Source organism: Myotis nattereri, assembly GCF_964212035.1.
Source record: "Myotis nattereri genome assembly, chromosome: 12".
Classification (NCBI taxonomy): domain Eukaryota; kingdom Metazoa; phylum Chordata; class Mammalia; order Chiroptera; family Vespertilionidae; genus Myotis; species Myotis nattereri.
Window position 1 is genome coordinate 52,154,217 of NC_138087.1, and position 13,537 is coordinate 52,167,753.

Consider the following 13,537-nt stretch of genomic DNA (forward strand, 5'->3'; position numbering starts at 1 on the left):
CCACAATGAGTAGGAGGGCTACTGAGATAGGCCTTAAAGCCTAGAGCAGCCATGGGCAAACTACGGCCCGCAGGCCGGATCCGGCCAGTTTGAAATGAATAAAACTATTGAAAAAAAAGACCGTACCCTTTTATGTAATGATGTTTACTTTGAATTTATATTAGTTCACACAAACACTCCATCCATGCTTTTGTTCTGGCCCTCCGGTCCAGTTTAAGAACCCATTGTGGCCCTCAAGTCAAAAAGTTTGCCCACCCCTGGCCTAGAGCGTAGGCTCAGGTGGAGTTGCTACAGGTGAGGGATTCACCTAACTCAGCAGATACTGCAGGCAGGCCTGATAGCAGCTGGATGGCTTGGCTTCCTGGCCTTACAGGGCTCATTAAGATTCAATCATGAAATTCCAACAAAGGTAGTCAGTTACCATTCTTGTTGTGTTTATGCAAACATCAGAAGATGGATTAGTCTTGATTTGGCTTTTTGATAGCCATAAAGGAATTTTAAGAAGAAAAATCCCATTTCAATAGAGATTATTAAAAACTAAAATGGTTTCTTTCCCTTCCACCGGCTGTTGACTTTTGGCCCCTGCATCATCAGCAGGCTAGTTCATTTTGTCAAGGAGCAGGTACGGATTGTGCAGATGATGGTTCTACACACCCAGTACAGGCCTCTAGCAGAGAAATGCAAACCAACCCATGATTGGGCCTGTAAGTCTCAAGACAAGGAGGGAATGAGAGGGCAAGGGCTACACCCTCCATCTTACCCCGGGTCGTCCATTTTTGGCCAGCAGCCATTAGCCATGTGCTCAGCAAGGAGCTTCTTCCCGGAAGCCCAAGCCTCTGCTAGCCACACCTAGGATTTCTTTAAACTAACCAATAACAATCAAGGGAAGTGCGCGCCATAGATACTACCACATCCTGTGTAACAAGACACCGACTTGCGCCAGCCAATCGGCAGGGCCCACAGTCCTCTCCTCCCCTTACTCCAACCCCCCTATAAAACCCCTCTCCCCACAGAGCTCTCTCTCTCTCTCTGCCTCCTGCCGCTGCGTCAGTGAGTGTGGTGGACGGGGAGCTCGAGCTAGCTCGAATAAAGACTCTTTTTGCTTTTGCATCGGACTCGGCTGGCTCCCTGGTGGTCTTTTGGGGATCCTGAAATCTGTGCATAACACTCAGTGCCTCCCTGGGAGCCGGGTCATCCATCACCCCGAATTCATAAGCTCAGCACGTAGTTCACGAAAGAAGCGTGTGGGGAGCTCCAGGTGCTTTTCCAGCGTCCCCTGCCTGTCCTGACATCTCCCCGAGGGCTGAGGACCCGACAATCTGGCGAGTGATTCCCGCTGATCACACAGTGAAGGCCGGCAGGGTGCCAGAATGCAGAGCCCACAGGCAGATGCGTTATCAGGGTGTCAGGAGGGTGCAGCTGGGCTGATGAACAATCTGGAAGGGTAGGCAACACCCAAATCACTGGCCTCAAGGGCGGGCGCGGGCGGGTTCTCCTGTGAAGGCCTGGCATTTTGTAAGGCTCCTTTCCTGCCTTCCCGTCAGGAGTCTTCTTCCCTCCCAAGCCTTTCTCAAAACCGACAGGAAGGAGTTATTGACAGAAGAATTTCATTATCAGAAGGAAGAGGAAAGGCTGAAAGATGACACTACTTTTACCTCCCCATTCTGGGTTACGGATTGTCTTCCTCAACGTGCTTTTCCTGAGATTTCGTTAAAGAAATTTCCTTTGTAAATGACATTTACTTCAGTGATTTTTACTTTAACCTGTATTTAGTGTCAGGATTTAAATGAATCTGTGAAAACGTTTTAAATAAAGAAAATATATTAAATATTAATGTACATAATTAAGAAGTCCCTAGAAACACTGTACGTTTTCTTTTTTTATTACATAAACAAACTCATTGCTGAAAATACCTCTTAAAAAATATACATCCTTGCCCTTACTGGTTTGCCCTCAGACTGAAGGGTCCCAGGTTGGATTCCGGTCAAGAGCATGTACCTCAGTTGCAGGCTTGATCCCCAGTCCTTGCCCAGGGCACATATGGGGGGCAACCAATTGATGTGTCTCTCTCATATCAATGTTTCTCTCTCTGTCTCTCCCCCACCCTCCCACTCTCTCTAAAAACCAATGGAAAAATATCCTCGGGAGAGGATTAACAACATATTTATCATATGTATATCATTACCTCATGTTCCTTTCCACATCACCTTTTTCTATGCATGCTTTAAATTCTTTTGATAAAGATGGAGTCAAGGTCCATGTGAATTTATAAACTAATTTCTATTTAGCATTAAATTGGTAAACCTAAAAGCACAATCAGATGCATAATCTTTTTTTACTGGGATGATACGTATGTAACAAAATATCTATTTTAACTATTTTTAAGTGTAGAGTTTAGTGGCATTAAGTTCATTCACATTGTTGTCCAGCCATCACCACTGTCCATGTTCAGAACTTTTCATCTTCCCAAACTGAAACTCTATACTCACTGAACAATAACTCTGCATTCCTCCCTCCCCCAGCCCCTGGCAACATACATTCTACTTCCTGTCTCTATAAATATGACTACTGTACTCTATTATTGACAAAAGGAACGTCCAAAACTGTAGAGAACTTCCCTGAGTTTATTTGAACCAAACTGACCATGTATGCCACGCAGCAAGATCTGAAATGCTCCAGAGAGTAACAGTTTTGCAGTTGTTGTTTTTAATCCTCACTTGAGGACATTTTTATTGATTTGAGAAACAGGAAACATCAATGCGAGAAACATCTATCGGTTTTCTCCCATACACGCCCAGACTGGGCATGGAACCCACAACCTGGGTATGTACCCTGACCAGAAATGGATCCCACAGCCCTAGGGTGCACTGGCAGGGATAGGATTACAGGACAGTTAAGATTTTGTGCTCTCTTGAGGGCTAATACCCCCTTTGAGAGGTATTGCTTCTGGCATTTCAAAGGTGTGTAACCTAGGAACACGAGAACATGCACAGGGTGGGCTTAAAACCTTTCACCAAAGAAATTATAGGCCTCGGGCATGACTGCCCACCTTGATCTGCACAGTTAGGGATTTATGATCAGATCACCCTTTTTTTCCCCCTTCACACTGGGTACCTCATATAAGTGGGATTACGTAATATTTGTCCTTTTGTGCCTTGCTATTTCATTTAATGTAATATTTTCTTTCTTTTTTTAAAAAATATATTCCACTGATTCTTCACAGAGAGGAAGGGAGAGAGACAGAGAGCCAGAAACATCGATGAGAGAGAAACATCGATCAACTGCCTCCTGCACATCCCCCCCTGGGGATGTGCCCGCAACCAAGGCACATGCCCCTGACCGGAATCGAACCCGGGATCCCCTAGTCCGCAGGCCGACGCTCCATCCACGGAGCCAAACTGGTTTCGGCATAATGTAATATTCTCAAAGTTCATCCATGGTGTAGCATGTGTCAGAAATTTCTTTTCTTAAAGGTGAATTCCATTGTATGAATGTACCATGTTTAGTTTAGAGAAACAAAAATTCATGCCTGAATAGACATGGTACATGTGAGTTATGTCCACATTTTACTATTTTGAATAATGCTGCTGCAATCGACCTTGTAGTACAAACGTCTGAGGTCCTGTTTACAATTCTGTGTGTATGTGCCGGGAGCCGGTCCACCCTTGCTGCTGCTGCTGCTGCAGGGAAGAAACATCTGCACAGCTTATGTTTCAAGGGACCTGGCGTATATGACATACGTTTGCTCCCCCTCTTAGCGCTATGTGTTTTAACCAGGACCACCTCCCCAAGAAAGGTTGTTTCCCCAGGTTAGGGGTTAACAGGACTAGGAAGAGAATAAATCAGTAAATCCCCCTAATGCTACCGAAATACCATGTACTACTTATGAAGAACTAGGACTAAGACTGTTGGCAATAAATTTGGGACTTGTTGGGCCCACACCCCCAGGGATCTGCCCACCAGGGAAAGCACCAAAGCCTATACCTCTGGAGATCCACCAACAGAGGGCAGTCCCAGGGGAGGCAAGCAGCGGGGCTGGGAGGACATAACCTTTACTGGGAGGGTAATCTCCTTCAGTCACTTCCTTGTAGCCTATCAGCAGAGCAATAGAATAGTGACCTTGGAATGGCCCTTATAATGGAACACAGAGATTAACCTAGACAGGATTAAAATCAACAGAACTAGGTAGAGACATTATTATGGACATGAAACTAGGAACTGTAGAAGGTTTCCCAAAACATACCATGATGTATGCTTATGGGATCAAACAGTATAAATAAAGATGTAATAGGAGAATACAGAGAGAACCCAACCATGCTGACCAACTGAACGCTGCCTCCATGTCATTCCTTCTTCGCCGACTCCGTCCACACCTTTGGGGAACCCCTGGACCTGGACCCCAGCATGTATGTACATATTAAAAAAATAGAATTGCTAGATATGATAATTCTATTTTTAATCTTTTTCTATGTTTTCCTCAGTGGCTGCACCATTTTACATTTCTACCAGCATTGCCTGGAATTGCCATCTGATATGATTTGCAAACATTTTCTCAAATTCTGTGAGTTGCCTTTGTATTGTATTGGTAATGTCTTCTAATGCACAAATGTTTTTACATTTCTTTTAAAAAATATATATTTTATTGATTTTTTACAGAGAAGAAAGGAGAGGGATAGAGAGTTAGAAACATCAATGAGAGAGAAACCTTGATCAACTGAGGATGTGCCGGCAACCAAGGTACATGCCCTTGACCGGGATCGAACCTGGGATCATTCAGTCCGCAGTGGACATTCTATCCACTGAGCCAAACCAGCAAGGGCAATGTTTTTTAATTTCAATGAAGTTTGATTTATCTATTTTTTCTTTGGTTGCTTGATGTCATATCAAAAAGATATTACTAGGTCCAATATCAATATCCAGTAAGTCTCTTCCTTTGTGTCCTCACCTAAAGTTTTGTAGTTTTAGCTCTTACATTTGGGTCTCTGATCCAATTTGTGTTAATAATTTGCACGTGGTATGAAGTAATGTGGATATCTGATATCAACATTTGTTGAAAAAGACCACCCTTTCCCTATTGAATGGTCCTGGCAACCCCATACCATTTTAAAAAATCCATTTTTATTTTAGCACTGGTTGTTTTGGCTTAGTGGATAGAGCATTGGCCTGCGGACTGCTGGGTCTCAGGTTCAATTACAGTCAAGGGCACATGCTGGGGTTATAGGCTCGATCCCCAGTGCAGGGCATGCAGAAGGCAGCCGATCAATGATTCTCTTTCATCACTGATGTTTCTATCTCTCTCTCTCCCTCTCACTTCCTCTCCAAAATTAATAAAAATATATATTTAAAAATTTGTTTTAAGATCTTTGAGGAAATTGAAGCTCTTCTCTCTCAAACACAACTGGAGGCTGGAGCTTTTAGGTTACAAAAATATATTGTATTGTAAATAAACTGGAGGTTTAAGAAAAGCTTTTTATTACACCAAGGAATTCAACACAATCAAGAAGTCTACTATAGGGGTTTAAAGTTGCCCTGGAGTGCAGTGGAGGGTGGGAAAACCTGTGACCGTGTGAACGCCTGCACCTGAGGCAACAGCCTGTGCAGCAGGTGCTGCTCCAAAGAATGGGTGAACCAAAACGCACACACACAAGTGGAATCATTTAGACTCAGCAATGGGGAGACAACGGAAGCTTTCCGTTTCTATGCAAACGAGAGGGGAAGGTGCCCTGCAGGAGCAAGAGGAAACCTGCTGGAAAAGATAACTTCCTGCCCTTCTTTAAATCTGGACCAACTAGAAACTCGGGTTCGGACCTGCAGAGCAGCTGAGACACAGAAGCTCTACGTGACCAAAGCCTGTATTTAGTAAAATCTCATGATTGCTTTAAAAAAATGGGCAAAGAAAAAATATTGGAAGGAGGAAGACTAAACCAGTAACAATGGCCCTGGCTGGTTTGGCTCAGTGGATAGAGTGCCAGCCCTCGGACTGAAGGGTCCTGGGCTCAGTTCCAGGCAAGGGCACATACCTCGGCTGCAGACTCGATCCCAGTCCTGCATGTGTCTCACATCAATGTTCCTCTCCATCTCTCCCGCTCTCTCTGTAAGTAAATAAATAAATAAATAATGAAAAGGTAACAATGACTTTTCAAATTATTAACAATAAACATGATTTACCTTTTTTAAAAACATGATTTACTTTTATAATAAAAAAAGAATTAATGAAATTAAAATAAAACCTACACATAGGCTTGCTTAGGAAAGATAACACAAATCGTAACTGTGGTTGCCTTAGGACCGTGGTCGGCAAACTGCGGCTCGCGAGCCACATGCGGCACTTTGGCCCCTTGAGTGTGGCTCTTCCTAAGCCTTAGGAGTACCCTAATTAAGTTAATAACAATGTACCTACCTATATAGTTTAAGTTTAAAAAAATTTGGCTCTCAAAAGAAATTTCAATTGTTGTACTGTTGATATTTGGCTCTGCTGACTAATGAGTTTGCCGGCCACTGCCTTAGGGGACTGGGACCTCCTTTTCTTGTGTCAAGTCCCACCTAATGCCAACTCCATTCTTTTCTACTTCAAGAGCACTTTACACCCCAGGGATATAGTATCAGGCAGCCAGGACCCGGAGGCAAGAGGTTTGCCTCTGGCAGCATCAGTATGTAAAATCCAAGGAGCCCTGGCCAGTGTGGCTCAGTTGGTTGGAGCAGCATCCTGTACACCTAAAATCCCAGAGGATCTGACTGGTCCAGCGTGGTTCACTGGGCCATCCCCCTGCAAAACATGGTGGTTGAATGAGATTGAGTTATAGGACTGGGCTGTCCCCAGGGACCCTGGGTGAACAGGAGAAAGGGGCAGGGGAAAATGCTGAGCAAATAATCGCAAAGCACTGTACTGTACCAGTCTTTTTTTTTTTTTTTAATTTAAGAGGAAGGGAAAGAGTGAAACATTGGCTTGTTCCACTTATTTATGCATCATTGGTTGATTCTCCTATGTGCCCTGGCCGGGATCAAACTCACAACCTTGGGGTATTAGGATGATGCTCTAACCAACTGAGCAACCAGGCCAGGGGTGGCTCACATAAATTTTTTTAAATATATTTTATTGGTTTTTTACAGAGAGGAAGGGAGAGGGATAGGGTTAGAAACATCTGAGAAAGATCTCAGCGGCCTCCTGCATGCCCCCTACTGGGGATGTGCCCGCATTAGAAACATTGCAACCAAGGTACATGTCCTTGACCGGAATCGAACCTGGGACCCTTCAGTCCGCAGGCCGACGCTCTATCCACGGAGCCAAACCGGTTCGGCATCAAACAAATTTTTATAAAAATTATCTACAGGTTTGGACACCTCCTATCTGTCCTGCATTTCTTACTTTCTGCAGCCTTACAAATCCTCAAGTGGACTTTTAGTCCGGGGACCACAGACAGAGCAGAGCTGTGCTCCCTGAGAGAACAACGGCATCCACTCCAAGAACATCTGGAAGGTTTTCTCCATTCTGGTCAGAAACAGGACACCAGGGAGTCTCAAGAACAAGGACCCTGCCCTAACCGGTTTGGCTCAGTGGATAGAGCGTCGGCCTGGGGACTGAAAGGTCCCAGGTTCGATTCTGGTCAAGGGCATGTACCTTGGTTGCGGGCACATCCCCAGTGGGAGGTGTGCAGGAAGCAGCTGATCGATGTGTCTCTCTCATCGATGTTTCTAACTCCTTATCCCTCTACCTCTTTGTAAAAAATCAATAAAATAGATTAAAAAAAAAAAAGAAGAACAAGGACCCGTGGGCTATAAGAAAGGGCAGCATTCACCTCCTACGAGTCCTTTGGGAGAAGCCTGGTCCTCCCTAAGGGGTTATCCAGACCCAGAAGTTTGTGGGTTCAGCCCAAGAAGGCCGCTCTGAACCAAGGGAGCCTAGAGAACGAGAAGGAGCCTCCCAGTGCGACCCACAGCGTCTCTGTGCTGGGTGCCCCTGGGTGGCTCTTTTGTTCCAGAGAACCTTCTGTCACTGAGCCCCGCATCCCAGGTCTAAGCACCTGCTGACGGCGCGGTTGCACCCGGGAGACGTACTGAGTTTAATTTTATCAAGAATCTACTTTCAGATTCTGCCGGGTGTGGAGCATTGACCCTGAGGAAGATGAATGGAGCTGTTCCTTCTCGGTGCTAGGGTTGAGCAGCAGTTAAAATCTGTCCCTCGAGGGGCAGCCAGCGGCCACTTGATGTGTGGCTGGTTCAGTGTAGCTCACGGGACCTGGGCCATAATCCACACACCCAGTGAGGACTAAAAATTCCAGACCATAGATCCAAATAGATCTCTGTTTCTGGTCTCTCTGTCCTACACACACAGTCTCCGCCCTCCCTGCTCCCTAACAGTGGTTCAGACTGACCTTGGCCCACAGCAGGAGAGAGCTGGCCTGCCTCCCTCTGGGTGACACCACAGAGCTGGCCTTGAACTAGGAACACTGGCGAAATTACAGTGGCAAATGGAAAGTGTGTGCACACAAAGCCCTTACTCAGAGGTGGTGTCGTTACTAAGCCGGGGCTCAGGAGCCAGACACTTTGTGAGCTGCCTGCTGTGTGACTCGGACAGCCTACTTCACCCCTCGCGGCTTCTGTAAAACGGTGGTAAAAATACCCCATAACCCCGACTCATGGATGAAATGAGGTTTCACACGGCCGCATTTTGCCCAGCTCCTGTCACACAGTTTGTGCTCGGTAAGTATTAGCAAAGCCAGTTAGCAACTTTGTCATCATTCTAATTAAAAATCCATTTTGGGTTATTTTTTTCTCCAAGTTTCTGCTGTGTTCAGACAACAAGTTGAAAGGGCATATAAAGCTCAGTCACCCGTCCCTCACACGAACGCCCCCAGACCCCCCTCCTCCTGGAGAGAAGAATTACATAGAAACCCAAACTATAAAACATTTGTTTTCAGCCTCGGGCACCGATACGACAGCTTTGCGATATGATGCACAGGAAATGAGCCCCAGGCACAAGGCTTCAAAATTGATGTTGCTTAGGAAACTCTTGGAAGGTCTCTATTCTTATCTTAGCAACACTTAAGCCCCCTGCTCTAAAGTGGGGTTCTGCAGAAAGAACACCCAACTGCACACCTTCCTCTTGCTCATGGCGGTGTTTCTCCCTGAGGAAGGACAGGCAGCCCTGAAGCTCTGGGTGTGAATCACTGCTCACTGTGCCTGAGGACGCAGGGGAGGCAGCAAAGCCTGCTGCCCTGTGTTTGTGAGCAGAGGGACCACTGGGAAAACCACTGAGCCGCTCCGAGTGTGTGGGATGCTGATCCCACGTGAACCCAATTTGTTGCTCTGTCTCCCTAGAGCAGTGGCTCTCAACCGTGGCTGCACATCAGAATCACCTGGGAATCTTTTTAAAATCCTGATTTCTGGGCCTCATCCTCCAGAAATTCTGTTTCTTTGTTACTAATGTTGTGGCCCCGCCCCATCACAAAGAAACAGAATTTCCGGAGGATGAGGCCCAGAAATCAGGATTTTAAAAAGATTCCCAGGTGATTCTGATGTGCAGCCAAGGTTGAGAGCCACTGTCCTAGAAGGAAGCATGGGGGAGGAGCTATTCCGGGGCCAACATTCGGTCTGTGCCCCCAACTTCAGTGAGGCCCTTTCCTTGCTGTTCTGGGGACAGCTTGCAACTGCTGGGCAATAGCAGGGCAGGTACCAGGCCCAGGGCCCGGCTGGCCCACACCTCACAGCCACCAAGGCGCTGGAATCCAGTTGGCCCAGGACCCAGGCCCCATAAGCTCACCCTGGACCCTGACCCAGAGAGGGCAACCCCCAGCACCTACTGCAGAGCCTGGGGCTGGGGTGGGGGTGCCTACCTGCCGGCTTGGAAGCCAGGGGCGAGGGCGGGAACCTGGTGGAGTTGGTGGAGGAGAGCCGGGGCGGCGCCGTCGGAAGAAGCTCCTGAGCAGCCCGCACTTGAGCGACTCCACCAGCGTGGTTTTCCCCGAGCCCGAGTGGCCGAACAGCTTCAGTTTGATTCTGGGCTGCAGGTTCTGTGTGGGCCGCAGCTGCTGGATGAAGAGGCTTCGGTGCGTGTCCTAGCAGATGACAGAGGGCCTGTCAGTCACCACCAAAGAGACGGCCCGAGCAGGCGGCAGTGCTGGCTCCCAGGGCTCCGCACCCCTGGCCGGGTCCTCCTGGCCGGCCATTCTCACCCATTTGTCCTGTCCTCAATACATGTTTGCAAAACTCACGTAAAGTGCACGTAACATACAATTCACCACCTTAACCGTTTCGAAGTATACCATTCAGAGGCTTTAGGACATTCACCATGTCGTACAACCAGCTGGTCTAATCAATCCTCGTTCTCTCAATTCCCTCGGATCGCTCACTTCTCTCCTTCTCTCAATTTGCCTAAGTGCCGAGCCTAGTCCCAAAGTGCCCAGCCTCGTCCAGGAGGTTGGAGCCTGGCGTAGCCCCGAGGAGTGGGGTTGAGGCCTGAGAAGGTAGAGCTGGTCCCGAAATGGTGCGCCTACACCCGTAGCCCAGCGTAGCCCCCACACCCGGTAGAGCGGAGCCCGGACCCGAAGGGCGGAGCCAAGACCCTCAGAGCACCTGGCTCAGGTGGGCTGTTCCATGAAGAGGGGTGGTGTAAATGATTCAACTCAGGTGCACCCCGTAAGAGCGGGCCCGAGGCAAGCGCCTTCCTTTCGGTCTCCGTGTGATCGCAGACCTGGCCAGACCACTGCTTCCAGTTCTAAACCCTGGGAGGCGCTGACTGACTACCCCGCCAGTTAACTTTCCCAGCTGACAGCCAAGCAAGCTCATCTAACAGCCTCAGGGCTCTCCCGAAGGCTAGGAAGGCTATGAAGTTCCCACCTGTTTTCTATTGAAGTGTGACCCTTCTTTCTCCACAGGGCCACACTGCCCCCTGGTGGGCAGGTAAGCCACCTACAGAGACAGTTTTAGCTCTCAGGTTGGGGGACGCTTCTGGCAGGGGGCCCAGGTGCCCAGATGTGTATGAACATGGTCCTGAGCAGTAAGAATTCTCCTGGGCTGATTTCTGAGTGTCTGCTGGGCATTTATATAGGAAACAAACCTGTTTATAATATCTGAGCTTAGGATTTACCTGCATCACTTTACATATGACCCAGAGGGTTTTTTAGGGGTGGCTGGAGAGGGGGCAAGGTTTAATACATACCGAGTTTTCCAAGAATGCAACTACTTTATAAATTGGTGGAAATATGTATAGTTTTGATCTTTCATGAGCTCTGTCCTTGCATTTCTGAAAAGCATGCCCGCAGTGGCTGCAGCATTTGAGTTGCCATCCCAGCCCGCGGATACCCTCGGGCGTCTGCAGGGTGATTCCGTGGGTGGGTCAGAGCATCTGCCGATTTCACTACGTCCCCTCACGCCCTGTGTCCCTGACCTGGAATCCAACCCGCATCCTCTTGGGGCATGGGACAGCGCTCAACCAACTGAGCCACACTGGCCAGGGCTCTATCCATCATTTAAAATTCCCTGAGTAGGCACGTTGTTATCTGTGACTCATTTCAGGAGGGTGAAGCAGGCATCACTAACTGTGGCGGCACAGTGCTGGGCTGGCTGGGGCTGGAACCGCGGCTGGGACGGCGATGTGCAGAACATGAGGCTGTTCTTACGCCGATTTCTTCCTCTGGCCTCAGTGCGGCGGAGGATAGAAAAGGCTGGGATTTGCCAGCAATTTCCTTGAATTATTATCCAAGTCAGCACGAAAGCTGGGAAGGTTCTATCCTGAGATCGTAACTGATCGGGGTGGCGCTGACCAGGCTGGGACAAGCGGGGTGTGGAGATCTCCTCGGTGCCGTCTGCTGTTGCAGATAAGCCCATGACGCCCCGAAGCAAGGCTACCTTCTCTCCTTTTAATTTAAGCTTCAAAACCAGCCCTTCGATCTTCCCTTTAAATCAGCCCGCCCTGCGCCGTGTGGTGAGCCTCTGAGTTGCAGTCGGTGTCCGTGGGCATCACCTCCCATTCTGAGCATCTCAGGGAGTTAGACTAGAAGGGTCTCTGCCTATCGTGACACACAGCTTCCTAACACACAGGCTCTCTGTGTGGAGACAGTGTCTGTCCTCCTGAGACAGGGAACGCAGCAAACCTGCTCCGGCTCTCATCCGATCACTGGCCCCGGGTGCACCGAGCAACCAGTCAGCTCATGGCTCTTTTCTGTCTGTTTCCTGCCTGTTGCCCTTGACACTTTGACCAACATGTCTGTCCTGTGGGAAGGAATGGGGGCCTGTTCTTGTCTGCATGAGTTTCACAGGCCCTTTCACTTGAACGGCAGCCCCCTCCGCCCCCCTCCCCCCATAGTGCGGCCCTGGTGGGCTTCCAGAAGCCTCCCTGAACCAAGGCTTTGCTCTCCTTGGAATTCCACGCAGGGAGTTGGTGGCCAGAGGCAGCTGGCAATCTGCCTGCCTGTTTTCTGGACCAGCCACAGACACGGAGCCGAGAGGGAAGAGGCAGCTGGTGGGAAGACTGTCTGTCCTACCTCCAGTACGGACCTCAGAGCCCTCAAGGTCTCGACCTTGGGCGGTGTCCTTGGCCCCTGGTTTTAGCAAGAATCCTGTTGGATTGGTTTAGAGACAATCCCTTGTCCTGAGTTGAATCTGATGAAATTGCTCACTCCCATCCGTGATGTCTGATCACCTGGCCTGCCCTCAGCGGGAACCCCGCTCAGTCTGCGCACTGTGACCTTTAAAACGCCCTATTCCCCTGCTTCTTCAACATCCCTGCAGCTGCCCAGGACCGCCAGTGCGATACGGTGGTCACCGCCTCACGTTCCTCTTCCTGCCCCCCTAACAGTGACACCCCTGATGCCTGTTTGTGTACCCCGCCCTGACCCCCAGTAAAGGCCCTCACCCCGGGTCTTCTCTGCCCTGTGACCTCCTCTTGACCCCTGTCTCTCTGGGACTAGCGAGTAGAAGAAACTTTGTTTTCTCCTGAGCCTCCCCGCTGCCTCCTTTAGGGCCGCACCTGGCTGGCTGTCTCATAGAGGAACCCGAAGCAAGAGCCCCTGGGTTTGATGTTTCCTCAGCAACTTCCCATCCATTGACCCCACCCTGCGCCTTGGCTAGTAACCTCTTTCTGTCCTTGTTGGAGTCAGAGCCTCTTTTCCTATGCAAAGGACTTGGATTGCTGGCCTGTGTGCATCTTGGGTTCTCAGGGAGCTGAGGGAGCTCAGGGCAGTGGTTCTCAACCTTGGCCGCACATTAGAATCACCTGGGAATCTTTCTAAAATCCTGATTTCTGGGCCTCATCCTCCGGAAATTCTGTTCCTTTGTTACTAATGTTGTGGCCCCACCCCATAACAAACTGTTCCCTGCCCTCTCCTGTAGCTCTCGGCCTCCTGTAGGACCTGCCCTGCGCCCCAGGTCTAAGCACCAGCTGAAGGGCGCGGTTACACCGGGAGACTTACTGGTAATCTGGTCGCCCTCAGTTTAATTTTATCAAGATTCTACTTCCAGATTCTCCCAGGTGTGGAACATTGGCCCCAAGGAAGATGATTGGAGCTGTTCCTTCTGAGAGCGAGGGTTGAGCAGCGAT